At 39.8% G+C, this 15,263-nt stretch overlaps 1 protein-coding gene across 1 annotated transcript in view; it reads left to right on the top strand.

The window, feature by feature from the left end:
- Positions 1–10,446: 10,446 nt before the first annotated feature.
- FAM83B (family with sequence similarity 83 member B) overlaps positions 10,447–15,263 on the top strand; it is a 49,790-nt gene continuing 44,973 nt past the window's right edge. The window contains exon 1 of the mRNA XM_035323364.1: positions 10,447–10,754. The gene's annotated coding sequence lies outside the window, so the exon portion shown is untranslated. The remainder of the gene's footprint in view (positions 10,755–15,263) is intronic.

Genomic DNA, 15,263 nt, shown 5'->3' with positions numbered 1-15,263 from the left:
TGTTCATGCTGCTTAGTAAGGCTTATCCAAAACTCTGTGGGATGACATAAAATTATGAAATATAAGAAATAACATATGTGTAGACTAGAAAATGGTTTTCACTGTATGAGCATTTAATGTATTTATCTGTATTTAATGTAGATAAATATGTAGTTCATACACATTCAGGCTTTAATATATTTACTAGCATCATGTCATTTAATATCACAGAAATTCCATTGCAATTAGGGTACAACATCTGAAGCATAAAGCTTCCCAATGTAAACAAATACACCAAAAATATTGTCTTTACGTCACTACAATCTTTCCAGCATTACAATATTTTTTTCTCATCTTAATAAGTAATCCTAATCAGAAAAACATTATAGTTCAAGTATAAGCACCAGTATTTTCTGGACAGATGTGTTTGGACAAATCACCAATAGCTGTATGAATAAATTCAGTAGTTTTTCTTATGAATTAAATCATTCTTGTCATATGATGTCAAATTGCCCTTTTTTTTCCTCTTTCCACTAAATGTTTACACTATGCTGAATTTAATCTTATATGAATCTCTTTTCACCCCATCTTCAGATTTCCAGTCTCAAAGATCAGGATCACCTTTATATCCAGACAGTTAAAAAAATCTTTCAAGGCTTGCTCTAGGGATAGCGTGACTCCTGTGTGTCAGCTGACACCATAATGTTCTGTACTATCTATCTGTTAATGAACTTAGTAGAATTCAGTCAAACACATAGTCAGTAAAGCAGTTCTTACCATAATTATCGTAGATGTTTGTTGTGCTGGGCTTTCTGCAATATCCATTCTGAAATAAAATCAAACCAAAATGTACTGACACGGTACCCAGACTCACTCTAATTTTCATTTTTGCAATTTATCAGGATATGGAAATACTATCATGTAACAATGGACAAACCAACAAAGGAGAGGAGAATGACGATTAAGTCTTTCAAAAAAGGGCAGGCTTTATTGGGAAACTGAATGTAGACAAGAAAAGAGCAAAATACTAACAGTGAAAACTATTTTGTTGAGAAGGTATGTTACAACACCGTGTGTACACATCTCAGGTAAGGGGATAAGGGAGATTACACAGCAGCCTATTAAGTCATTTGCCTATAAAATAGCCCTCAAGGAACGCTTTTGTTCTTATCACATCTGCAATTATTTGTATTGATATTTCTCATTCACCCTTTTGTCTCTGTGTTACTTTTCACAAAGACATTGGTCTCCCAAATTCAGTCCATTATTCATCATGACCTTTCTTCATGAAAAACTATTTCTGCTATGAATGATATAGGAATTAAAATGTTTAATGTTACTGCCAATTCTGAGGTTATTGATCAAACTCTAAGTACTGTTGTTTACTTGTCTTCCAAATCCACTATTCTTTTACTGCTTCCTGCTACTAGAATATACACAATAACAACTGGACATGACCTTGTATTTATTCTTCTTCCTGTAGGTGTGGACATGTTTCATGCTGGTTCATGATGTAGAAAGTCACTGGTACTGTATGTTTCTGAGGTCACCGGAAGACTTCCTTACTCACTGCAGATCATGCATCAGTCTTCCAATAAGAAAGATGGTGAAAGATCTTTTACCAGGGCCCACAGTGACAGAACAAGGAGCAATAGTTTTAAGAGAGGGTAGATTTGTCCTGCATATAAGGGAGATTTTTTTTATTATTATTATGAGAATGGTGAGACACTGGAACAGGTTGTCCCATAAAGTTGTGGATGCCCCACCATTGGAATTGTACAGTCAGATTGTACGGGGCTTTGAGCAAGCTGATCTAATGAAGGATGTCCCTGTTCATGGCAGTAAGGCTGGACTGGATAACCTTTAAAGGTCCCATCCAACTCAAACCATGATTAGATGATTCTTTGATGTGCTCTGTTCTTCAAAATTTTCTACTACATTTTTTTCCTGTTTACTGAAGGCTTGAACTAAAGCTGATTGAAGGAAATCAAAATGGAAGCATTTTCTTTCATTCCACCGCAAATCAGACAGTAAATGAAAACTGAAATATAGCTGAGAGGACTAGATGCAACAGAGGACTTAAGTACCTAAAAAAAAACTTTAATCCAAGCATCATGTGGTCTGTAAGAGGAGGAAATCAAAGCTTCTGGATGTTGATCGGGCTTATGAGTTAGGTATGAATGTGCCCACAGGGGCGAAGATCTGTGTATGTAAAGGCATAGCATAACAGGCACCCTGGAGCTTTCAAATGGAAAAATAAGACCCTGTGGAGTCAGTTTAAATAACAGTTGAGTAGGGCTTATTAGATGAGCAATTTTCAGCACAGGTGCCTGAGGTCCTGTGTTAGTCATCAAGTCCCTTCTTAGAGTTGAAATCATTTTGGCTACTTCATTGAGAAGTTGCCGAGGCTTTGCTAAAAAATGAAAGGATACCATTTATTTCATTTTCAGAAGTTTTTATGCTGCCTTATATTTTTTGTGATATTCTGCTTCATTTTAGCTTGCCATACATTTATAGTTCTGCATAACTGAACTTCAGAAATTTTTCAGTTTCAAAACACTTTTTTTTTCCTCTTTTCTCTGTAACAATTCCATTTTTAAAACAAGTTTGATTATTGGCAAAGGCAACTGCTAATTTCCACATTCAGAACCAGTCATTTTTACAGAATGACTCCTTAGTCTACAGATTTTTTGTCCTGAGTTGAATTACCCTTATCTATTTACTTACTAAATACAATTCAGTATAGGATTTCCACTTAAATATTAATGCATTTGTTTGGTCAAAATAAATTGTAAGTACATGTCTTCTAATTAGTGAATTTAAAGTGATTGTTTGAATGCACCTCTGGATTTTTATCACAAAAGTTAACAATTTTCCATTTCAGATTGCTAAAGGGACTTGCATCCATAAATGTTAGAACTTAGGAATACATTTTGCCCAAGATACTGTTTTGATACTGTACTTGACTATTTCACATTAACCTTCCAATATTGTACAGGGCTCAAAGTGTTCAAGTATTTCAAGGTTTGTTGCATAATAGTATCTTTTGCAGCTCTATCAATGTTAATGATAATATACAGAAACTTTTCACCTTGTCTGTCTGTATATATATATATATATATATATATATTTTTTTCTGACATGAGATGGTCCAAAGATAAGCCAGGAGTTGGACTTGATGATCCTTGTGAGTCCTTTCCACTCGAGGATATTCTATAACCCTCAGTATTTACTGTAAATTTACAGTATTTTTTTTGATTGACTTGCAGTTTCCTAACCGATAGTCATTCATAGTCCATTTACAAGGAATCCACCTAACACCATGGAATTAAGGTTTCAGAGTGAAGCATGTATTTAAAAATAGTACATATTTCTGGGCTTCAATATTTCAAGACAGACCTTAAGAACATCTGCTACCTTAGGCTAAGTGTTGCCAGCAGGTCGAGAGAGATGACACTTCCCCTCTACTCAGCACTCATGAGACTGCACCTGGAGTCCTGTGACCAGTTCTGGGCTCCCCATTACAAGAGGCATGAACATACTGGAGAGAGTCCAACAACGGACCACCAAGATGATTAAGGAACTGGAGCACCTTTCCTATGAGGAAAGGCCAGGAGAGCTGGGACTGTTCAGCCTGGAGGAGTCTTGGAAGGATTTTATCAATGTCTATAAAAACCTGAAGGGAGGGAGCAGAGAACAGAGACAGGCTCTTTTTGGTGGTACCCAGTGCCAGGGCAAGAGGTAATGGGCACAAACTGGAACACAAGACATTCTGTCTGAAGGAAAAAATTCTTTATTGTGAAGGTGACTGAGCACTGGCAGAGGATGCCCAGACAGGCTGTGGAGTCTCCTCCTTGGAGGTCTTCGAAAGCTGCCTGGACATGGGCCTGGGCACCTTGCTCTGGGTGGCCCTGCTTGAGCAGGGGGTTGGACCAAATCACCTCCAGAGGTCCCTTCCCACCTCAGCCATTCTGTAAGCTGTTATAGGAAGGACAGTAAGTGTAGAATCACAGTATCACAGAAATAATAGTTTGAAAAGTAGTGTTTTTGGAAGTCTTCTAGTCCATACTCCTGTTCCAAGCCCATCTAATAAAAAAAAAAAAAAAAAAAATAAAAAATAAAAAAAGGGACGGCCAAGGCCTTGTCAAGTCACGTTTTGAAAATCTCCATGGAGGCAGATCCCATGGTCTGTCTGGGAAGCACACTCTAGTGCGTAACCACCCTCCCAGAAAGGACTTCCTTCCGGTGCTCAATTAGAACTTCCTTTGCTGCAACATGGGAGCATTGCTTCTTGTCATCTCATTGTCACGGACAGCACTGCCAAGGAGCCATCACAATGTATTTGCTTCCTCCTACAACCTCACAGCAAGAGCTTTTAAAAACTGATATTGAAATAAGTGACTCTCTCTCTCTCTCTACTTGAAATATCAGTTATGCTTGGGTTTTCAGCATACCTTACCAATCATCCTCAATTCTTGTACGTCCCTGTAAAAGTTAACAACTGAGAATGTGAGACTACAAACTTGCCCAAATCTTTTGTTCTAACCACTTAACAGGCACTGTCAGAGACACGATGTTGAGTTAGATAGGCCTAGTGCAGCTACTCCTGCACTCCAGTGTTGGTAAGTTCTTTCTCATCTGTATGTGATACATCTGTAATTCAACTCAGAGTAGTTGTTCGCAATTTGTTCCTGGATTTGATGTTTCCTTTTGTTTCAGACCTGGAGAAGCTCAAGTATCCATAAGCTTGTATACTTTTCATAACAGTGTTAGCTGACCTGATGAAAGAATAATTCCCCTACTTAAAACTCTGCATCATCCATATCCTTCCTTAATCACAGTCACGGTAACATTATTTCCACATTATTTTTGAGGACAGCTCGATAAAAGCAGAGTAAACAATGCTTATTTCATTAATTGCACATGTCAACTAACAACCCTAATTGTAAAACAACAGATTTATGGGAAAGCAGTTGCTGAGCTCATGTGTGAACTTGTATATTATTCTTCTAATAAAATAACCCTAATGATAAGTCATTTGTGTTTTATGAAGAGGTATGTGGTCAGTTAAGAAAACCTCGTCTGTAATGATGGAATATTTTGGATTTTTTTTTTTCAGCTTATACAATTGATTGAAATTGTCTTGGCTATAAATGCATTGACAGCTCAAGAATCTACCAAGAAAAGAATAACCCTGCTCTTTGTAGCAGCTCTATTCAGACTTACAATGTTGTTGATACATTTAAAGATTAATGGACCTTGCTACGTTGTTGAGACTTTTATATGATTTTATTATTTGATGTGGGTTGCTTTACTCCCTGGTTTATTCTTCCCTTCTACATCTGCTAGTATTACTGTTGATGGCCAGAGACCTCCCAAAGACATCTAGAAACCTTTATTCCATTCTGAATGTTTGCATTAGAAAAAAAAGTTACAAGGAAAATGGGCTTGGGTTTACAAAGCTCACTAGGACCACAAGCACTCAAGTAAACAGTATGGTAACATTGAAGGCTCCAAGCATCCACTGTAACCAGCACTGAAAGGAAAACTAGCTTCAGGCACTTCTGGGATTGGAAGGAGACAAAGACCTTTCATCCTTCTGCCAACCTCACCTCCAAGCACAGAGGTGAATACTAGGCCAAAAGTGGGTCCTTGTAAGTGCCAACACAGGCCTGTTAAAGTGGTAATAGCTTTGAAAATAAACCATGTGCAAATCGAGCAACAACTTATTCCCTCTAGCCCTATTTCATTTTTCTCTATCTGTGCATTTATTTACAGGATTCACCTTTCTTCTCAGTCAGAAACAACACAGGAGCTTACTTGTAAAATTTCTTGACTAGAAGATCCTTATGGCTAGAGAGCGCTTACATGAGCATCATATCCTTGTTTTGGGTCCATGGCCATGGCCTAATGCAAGATTTGGGGACATAGATCACTTAAACATTAAGAATGAAGAACAGTGGAAAGCCTGCCACTCCTAAAGGAAATTATCCTCCCTTCCTACAAAGAGCTGAACACACAGAACCTGTACTGAGGTGATGCAGCTTAAATGGGAAGACATATTTTCCATTACTAATGTGTCAACAGAAAACTTTGGTTCCAAACTAGTGTCCTGAGTCTCAGGCTAGCTTTTCATAATTTGATTCTTACTTATACACAATACCAAGTGTTATATAATAGTTTAGATATTATTAAAACTTGTATTATACAAAATTCTCTGTAAGTTTCCCGTTTACTCAATTAATACAAAACTTTCATTATTAGTTTCTGCATTACCCCAAATTATGCCTGGCTTCAAGAGACAAGTATATTTGTCCCTTATTTCTAAAGACTTGAACCCAGATCACAAAACACAGATATGATCTTGTCATTTTAACTCCAGAAGCGCAAAAATTCTTGGGAAGGTGTGATGAGAAGGACACGCTAAGTCCAGTAAGGAAGTTACTTCAGAAAGTTTAGTTTCCTGGTAAAGTGAGCAGGTAGAGAGCCAGACATAAGAGTGGTTTCTAACCAACTGGAAAAATATATACATATATACATACATACGTGTTCATATATATATGGGCTTTACTTTCTGTTCTATTTTTGCATTACTGTCTACTTGTAGAAGTAATAATAAAGTAAATAATAATAAGGCAAAGGTGGATGTTAAAGTAAAGGCAAGTAAGAAAAGAAAAAAAAAAAAAAATAAGAGCCATCTGAAATATGTTAAGCAGTTATGACAACTACATGGATATCATCACCTGGACGAAAAGATTTCTAATATTTAGGCTGAAACACAAAGACACATAAAATCTCAGAAGACCTGAGAAAATATGAAGGTGTTGGTAAGCTTAAAGAAGTCCTAACTGGTAGGTACTAGAGCAGATCTCAGAGGAGTTTCTGTCTCTGTATTCAGCTGTTTTACAGCAGAGCTACACGTTATGTGATGAACCACATCAGATGGCCTCAGGCACCAACTGCATTCCCAACCTGGAGAGTCCCAGTCTGTGTTGTTCTTCCTCAGGTGGAAGCTGTTCTACCACTTTGATCACCCTTCTTACCCTGCTCTTTAATCCTATCTGTAAGCTATATATACTAGGGGAAAAATATAAAGACTGATACATTTTTATTTATGTTCTTGTGTCTCAGATATAAAACATTTTAATAATTTTATTCAGCTCTTACCACAGATTTCTTACAGGAAACCCTCAGATTATCTTCACAGTTGAACTTCCTAAAGTAATTAAGTTTTTACAAGTCTTTTGATACAGGACCTGATGCAGGACAAAAATGTGCCATACAGTATATAACATATATCTGGCCAAAATCTATGGGTTAGGAACCCTCTCTCAGTCATCCATGAAAGATCTTGAGTTTAATTCTTTGTACTGTGAAGTACTGGCCATTTCTTGATAGAACCTGTAGGGGTGATTGGAAAACTAATCAGTGTTTGGACATTCCCAAGAGTTTTCATTATGTTATTATAACAAGTTATTTTACCCCTGACTAAGGAATATGATATCAAAAGAGTAGGTTAGGACTATTTAATTTGAAAAAATATGTATTGAGAGTAGGACACAAACCTTTTCATACTCATTTGTATTCTTCTGTGTCATTTTTCTCTCCGTTGCTTTATGAAAGGTGGGAGTTTCTTATAAGTACCAATCAACCCTTATAAATGTAGTACAGCTCATTTTATACCCATATATATACATATCTGTAATTGTTAATTTTCTCTAAGGTTACTGTGCAAAGTCTCCTTTCTTATGTTTTGGATGAGATAGCCCTTGATTTTTAAATAGCATGAATCTTCAGGATTGTACTCTTTCTTAATCTGTTTAAAATCTAATGAAGTTTAAATCCTAAACATCATGTATTGCATAAACATCTACTGCTCCAAATCAAAGCCCCCTTTAGTAAATCTAAATTAAATTATATTAAATATGCAGTAGGGATAAAAGTATCATTCATATAAATATATACCATTAAAAAGTACTTATATCCTAACCTTATGGGCTGGTGTCATTGTATGTGCAATAAAAATCTGCATTCAGCTAGACCCAGACAAGGCAAGATGTCTTAGACCTGACAACTGAAAACTGATGGAAGTCACAGAGATGACCATCCTTCAGCACCATCATCAGAGTTCCTAGGTCACTTCAGACAATCAGTGCTCTTTTTGATTATATTCTCAACATGGCAATATCAGTAGTTTCTTGTCTCCCATGAAGTTACTTCTAGAACATAAACATTTTTTTTTTTTGTAGTTTTCATGAATCAGTGGTGTTCCAGTAACATGATTACAACCAATAGGATGGAATTTTGTCTTGCCCAAAGTTCTATTTCCAAAAACTGAAATGAAAGTCCATTTAGGCAGATGAAATCCTGGCCACTTTCTGCAGTCCATTCTGCTCAAACTGCTGCAGCTCCACAGCTCTAGGAGTAAGGATGCTAAAACACACATCCCTGCCTAGTCCTTTTAGAATCCAGTTTTATATCTGTTTTTCAAGAATTTGTCTTACTGCTTATTGAGCTCCCTTCATCACCTCCTGTGGATGCAAGACAAGGAAGTTTGCTACCTGCTGAATAAAATTGTTCCTTATTTTAACAGTTGACTATGGGTAGCTGGTTTCTGAAACACATTATCCTAGCTGGATTTTATGAAATGTCAGGCCTTGTACAGCTATTAGAGGGCTTCCGCTGATAATCTCAAGCAGCTCCTAACTGCATGGAAGAGTCTGCATCAGCATTTGACATCTGCTTTTTCTATCATCTCTGTAAAGGCTTTCTCATGATTTATAAAGATATGTTTAAGATTCCTTCATCTCTTTTGTCATCATTCTGTTTACCCATCAATTTTAAAGTTAGTATGGGGTAATGGCTATGTAGAGAGCATGTGATTCTCCTTAGTAGCAACAGCACGAGTAATAATGCCCTGTTATTACTGACATTATTGTTGTTGTTTTATACCTCATTGTTCATTTGTATTGCATGCGTGCATGTGTGTAGCTGAAGATCTCAATACCAGACCAGTTTCCCACTAAGCTGGACACTATAGAGGTACATAAAATAAAATAAAATATTAATAATATTAAAACTTTTCTTGTGCAGATGCTAAGGTTGAAAAAAAAGGGGGGAGGGAGGGGGGTCCTTTCATGTAGATTTCCTTATTTAGAAAGCTACTACTCATTACTGTTTTTGTTAAGCCTGTACTCAAGCACTGACTCCTGAAACTGAGACCCAGTGACACTTGTAAATTTCGTGTAAAGTTTAACCAATTAATTTGAGATCAAAAGTCCTTTTGGGATCATCTGTTCACCTTCTTACACTTGCTAAAATAATTTTAGAGAACAGATCTACTCTTTTAAAAATTTACATGACCACCTCTTAATGGACAAGTTTCCACTGAAACATGTTCTTCTTCCTGACTGCACATTTTCATGGGATAAAAAGCGCTTCATCAAAAACACAGGGAAATACTTTTTGGGATGTAAGAAGGATTAAATCAATTAATCCAGGTGATCCTATGTCTGTAAATAGTAATTCAGATGTATACTGACAGCATCTATTTCCACTTGTGCATTGTATTGCCTGAATTCACTGTGCAACAAAAGCCTGGCAGTCACCAGATACATACTTTCATATATGTATATTGTTGTGTAGACATTGTGTATTTTTACACACACACATGCACATACATTCTTTTTTTTTTCCTTACAGAAAAGTTGAAAAGTCTCAGTGGAACCGTGCTTAGCTCCAGAAACAGGGCATACCCTGTACTTGCAACTGGGCAATGAAGGGTAGGAGTTTGTCTAAAGCCAGATTGGGCAGTGAAGGGTAGAAGTTTGTGCATAATTCCCAGCTGGACAAATTATTACTGATCAATCGTGACTGTCATGGTGACAATGCATTGTCTGCTTGACAAAACCTGGTGTGCTTCAGCCAAGCGCGGACACAACACGTTGACCCACCGGTAGTTACATGGTTGTGCTATGAGGATGGGCATGCTTTGGAAGGGCCTGGGTGGGATTTGGATTGCAGCTGTACTACGATGGCCGTCCTTCCCAAAGGCCTTTCCGAGTGGGAAGGGCTGCAGGAAGCGGGCTGCAGGAAGGCCCAGCGGGCAGCACCACTGGGGCGGAGGGCTGTGGTGTTTCTTAACTGGAGACATGAAGCAGAAGACCATTTTAATCTAACATAGCTATGAAAAGCAGGCTCGTCCACATCACCTAGTGTAAAGGTGTGGGTACAGCCAGGTATCGCTCCCTTGCCGTGACCGTCTCCATGCATTTAACTTAGAAACTGCGACTCTAGGCGGAGGGGTGCAGTTTTTCCCCAACTCATCGTTCAGCTTTGGGCTTCATCTCCCAAGCACACACTCCTAAAACACACACAGACACTCACACACACCCTCACACACCCACACACACCCCAGGGGCTGCCGGTGTTCGCGGCTCCGCGGGGCCGAGCCGAGCCGAGCCGAGCCGTGCCGGGGGCCCCGCCGCGCCCCTGGGAGGGCGCTGCCCTTCGCTCCGCGCTGGGGCCGGGCTTCCCCAGTTCAGACAAGTTCTCGCCCCGCTTCTCTGCGGCGGCGGCGGGTTGTGGTGCGACACCGTCCTGACATGTTGTAACTGGTTTCCACACCCACCGCGCCTCAGAGCGACGGACGGGAAGTACCTGCGAGGAGCCGTGCGCCGGCCGGCCCCGCTCCCCGCAGCCGCGATCGCAAGGAGCCGCGACCCCCCGCCGGCAAGGAGCCGCTCCGGAGGCGAGTTCCCCGAGGCAGCCCGGCAGTAAGTGGCTCTCCCTCCCGCTGCCCCGACGGGGCCCGGCCCGGCTGCTCGGACCCCCGCAGAGCCGTGCCATTGGGGCGCCGCCTCGTGTGTCGTCTTCCCGTCCCGTCCCGTCCCCCCCCAACCGTAACCGCGAACGGGGGCACAAAATGGAGGCGGCGGCGGCGGCACCTGAGGGAACGGGCGGGGATGGGGTCGGGGTGGCGGGGGGCTGGCGGCCCTCGGGGGGTTGCTCGCACCCCTCCCGGACACCTCGCGTCCCTCAAAGGGGTTGCGGTGTCCCCCCTCGGGGACGTGGTGGAGGTGGCCAAAGGTGGCACCCGCGCGGTGTCCCCAAGGCTGAGGCGTGCCCGAGCACGTGGCGGCGCCCGCGGAGGCCGTTTGGGCTGGAAAGTGAACTTCTAGCCCCCAAAACGGGGCGAGCGGGGAGCCTTCAAGGGGTTCCCTTCGGGTCTGGTGCCCCCGAGTGAAACGATTAGCTGCTGCTGGCTGGTGTTGGAAATTATTGTCTGTGAGCGATAGGGTTCCTTGACACAGTGAAGAGCAGGCGTGGAAAAATCGCCTGTTTATTCCCTAAAAGCGTGGCCACAGTTGTCCCAGAGTGCCGGGTAGCCTTCTGATCCCTTTAGGGTGCCCCAAAGAGCACACAAGGATGCCGGCAATGAGATGCCCCCATGGCTTAAATTCCCCTTTACCAAGGTGTCAAGATGGCAACTTTGTGCAGAAACTGGCAAAGTTTGAGCGGGCTTCTTTGGGGAAACAGATAAGGATGTCCCTAGGAGAGCACCACAGCCAGGGCCTTCCCATGGACCGGCTGTGCAAGCCTGAGGGTAGAGCTGCTCCCCAGAGTTGCTGAATAGGAAATTTTTGAAATCCTGAGAATATTAGTAAGGCAGGGAAGTTGCTTGTCGTAGGTCTAGCCTGGAGGACTGTGCTCCTGGAACCACCGCATAATGTTGCATCATTTTCTTCAGTGGGCACTGGTCATCTGTTGCTTTTGTGGAAGCTGGGATACTTTGTATCTTCCCGTAAAAAACACAAATATACTTTTCTTTCAAAGTTTCTTCTTGCTGCATTCAAGATGGCTGATACACTGGACTGGAACTAACAGTTAAGCTTATTTCTCAGGGTATGAACAACAGTTTTCCTGGTAACATTTGTGGTCATGTATACAAAACCCTATAGAGCATAGATGACATCTACAAAGGTGGGAAGATGGGTTTAATTGGGCTCCATGGAAGCCTTCAGAGATGGGCCTCATTCTACACATCCTTGCCGATAGACTTGTGTTTACCTGAGGAGGTTAAATACTGATCTTTGAGGAGTCGAGTTGATTATGCAGAAATTGTTTTACATGGTTGAAGAAGACATCAAAAATAAATACTTTAGAATTTGGTTTAAATCTCTGTCCCTCTATCAAAGATTTTAGTGGTGTCATAGATGAATTTCTTATGAGAAATTCTTATGAAGCTCTTGCCTCCCAAGGAGGAAAGTCCCTGTTTCAAGACCTCTAGAGCTTTTGTCAAATATACCTGAAGCCATAATTTTAATTTGAGAGTTTTCTTTTGTTTCTTCTCATGAATGTATCACATGCAGATATCCTTAATTCAAAAAACTAAAACTGGAATTATTTCATTTGTCTCATCTCTTCTGTAATTTATTTCCATGCTGACAAATTTTACATTTATTTTCTTAAATAAATGTATACAGCTTTAAACGTCTTTTATAAACAGCACTTGTAAATCAAGATCAACATCAAAGATGTTCCCTGTAACGTAACTATTCTTGTTTGGAAGATACTGCACTAATGTTGACTAAAGTCTCACCTTTCTGAGATGATGGTATATTTACACCTTGCTTTCAGCATATGTTGTATGTTTATGCCTATGTTGTTGCATTTGATCCATGCCCCAATTAATCAGTTCATTGGTTTTAATAAAAAGTCAAACGATATACTGTACCATTACAAAAAAAAAAAAAAAAAAAAAAGAAAATTACAATATTACATATATATATATACATATCAGAAGAATAAAACAAAACAAAACAGAAAAGCACATGAGTCAGTGTATACACCTTAATGGACACACAGGCATATACATGCAGTCATTTTTATTTGTTCATAACATTCAATATTTTATATTGCACAAGTTCACATACTAAATACAGTCCTGTTCCCTTATATTATTTTTCAAAGGAAAGAGAGAGAAGAGAAAGGGATTTAGAAAAGGTTTTGAAATAAACACTTACCTGTCTTTCTAGACTATATATATGTAATAAGTGGCAAAACTCCTGTTCAAGGGCTATATCCATTCTAAATTAATAATCATTTCAGAAATGTCTCTCATTTGCCATGTTAAAATCAGGATTCAGCCTTTAAAGTCATCCTAAGACTGTTTTCTTACATTCTTTGGAGTGATCCTAGTCCTGAAAAGTCCTACAGCAAGGGGTATGTTAGGTTCTCAGGAAAGTTACCTATATTTGTGTTCAGGCTCTTCAGAACAACTCAGCTCAGTAACTGTTTCTACTTCTGGTAGTTTTTCACCGTTCATCTAAATTTTCTTAAAAAGCTGTTCCACGTGATTGCCTTTTATGAGATGCTGATATGAAGGTTTTAGTTGTACAATATTTTAAGAGTATGACCTTAGAAGCGGTCTGTTTTGACTGTACCTGCATGCTTAGTTCTCTGCCACAGTATACCACAGGTTGTCATCTGCAACACAGCAAAGTGTGCATGGAAACAGTATTGTTCCCATTTGGTAACACTGTATTTCTACGTGTTAATGCAGTGAAGAATGAAGCCCTGAATATCTGTCACAGGAATACATATAGTTCTTGATCAGTGGAGAGCCATCAGATCCCTTTCACTTGCTGCTTTCCAGTTCACCACAAAGAGCTACTCTGGAAGCAGCCAGAAACACTCCTTTCCCTCAGGCTCGAAAGCAATCCTATCTGGGAAGATCTATCCTGCTACTTGGCTGGGAGACAGGATTCAAATGGGATTATTTCATATGACATGCTGATGCCAGCCTCAGATCTGGATTTTTCTTTCCTTGTCTTTTTTTTTTTTTTTTTTTTAACCTCTGACTTTCCAAGTTGCTCAGAAATCTCAGTTTCACTGAGCATTTAATTGCATTTTAGAGTATTGGTAGTGTATGGAGATTTTGATTTTCCTTCTTTTAGGTTAATGTAGCTAACTTAAATTTCCTTTCAAGAAGATTTAAACTATTCCCAGCAGATTGTGGAAAATGAAGGCACAGTCTGCAAAAATATCTAAAAGGTCTTGGTGTGAGAATTATATTTATATGCCAGTAAATGAAACACCATACGAATGTTCCTATTATACTGTTAGACCAATAATTAGCTTGCACGGAAACCCAGTGTTAACTTTCAAACAATACTTTGTATATGCTTATCATAATTATTCTGGCTTCACTGGCTGTTCTTCCTACTTCTGCTGTCTTTCTCCTAAGCTTTGCAATGAGGTAAGCCTTATGCCCTAGCCCTGAGAGATGAAACACTGCTACCATGCGTCATCTTTCTATTTCACATGGCGGTGGTCATTCCATTCTCATGTCAATCCCCCTTTTTCTGACTTTTGCCCAGTGCAGAAAATCATTGCCATTTAGGTTTTAGGTGAACAGTGGGTGCAGTTCCATAGGGTTGTATAGGCGTGAGGGAAGAGACATTGGCCATTTGTCCTCTGTCACCCTTAAATCCCAAACTGACGTAGCAGGAACCAAGCCTTTCAATCCTTGTTAAATGAAATAAAAAGATGGTAAGAATGAATTTATAAATCATCAGCAGTAAACAGCGTACTTATTATTAATGTTTTGAAAAAAAAAAGGTAAGATTAAAGCAGCCGCTCCTTTTGGCAGAAGGGATGAGCAGGGTGGAAACTAGACATCAGATTGCTGATTCAGAGTTTGATCCCAGATGTGGGAGGAGACATCATTCTGGAGTTCCTCATAACTCCCTGAAATGAGGTAGGCTGGTCCTGCTTGGGAGCAACAAGTGGATTAGATCAGCATGGGAGGACATATAGATAAGGAGAAGGGCCTGAATGACTGTGGTTTCAAAGACAGAGAAAAGGTATGTGTTGCATCAAAAATTAGGAAATATAATTGGGTTCTGAGGTGCCTCTCTCAACACTACTCTGTCAGTTATTACAAAGAGTTTTGAAACCGTCCCTGTAGTCATGAATTGAAGTATACTCGGGGTATGTATTGGTGTTACTGGTACCTTGTATTATGAGTTCTGCTGTAGCTTTTAGTATAAGAGCTTCACCAAGTCACTTAATATCATATGTGTTTCGTATTGCCTTAAGTAGAAGAGACTTTTTAACTAGCTCATTAATAGTCATTTGGGAGTGGTCTTCCCCGAGGATTTTCTAAACATTTTTAAGTTCTTGGAAGGTGTTAGAAAAAATTACGGCAATATTCTCAGCAAAGTATTTTGTATAGTATCTGTGTATGTGTCTCAGATTACTTCAAATATTCTGATTGTTGC

The sequence above is a fragment of the Oxyura jamaicensis genome, chromosome 3 (assembly GCF_011077185.1).
Source record: "Oxyura jamaicensis isolate SHBP4307 breed ruddy duck chromosome 3, BPBGC_Ojam_1.0, whole genome shotgun sequence".
NCBI classification, from domain to species: Eukaryota; Metazoa; Chordata; class Aves; order Anseriformes; family Anatidae; genus Oxyura; species Oxyura jamaicensis.
The sequence above is the reverse complement of the archived record's forward strand: the minus strand, read 5'-3'. Positions and strand labels throughout refer to the sequence as shown.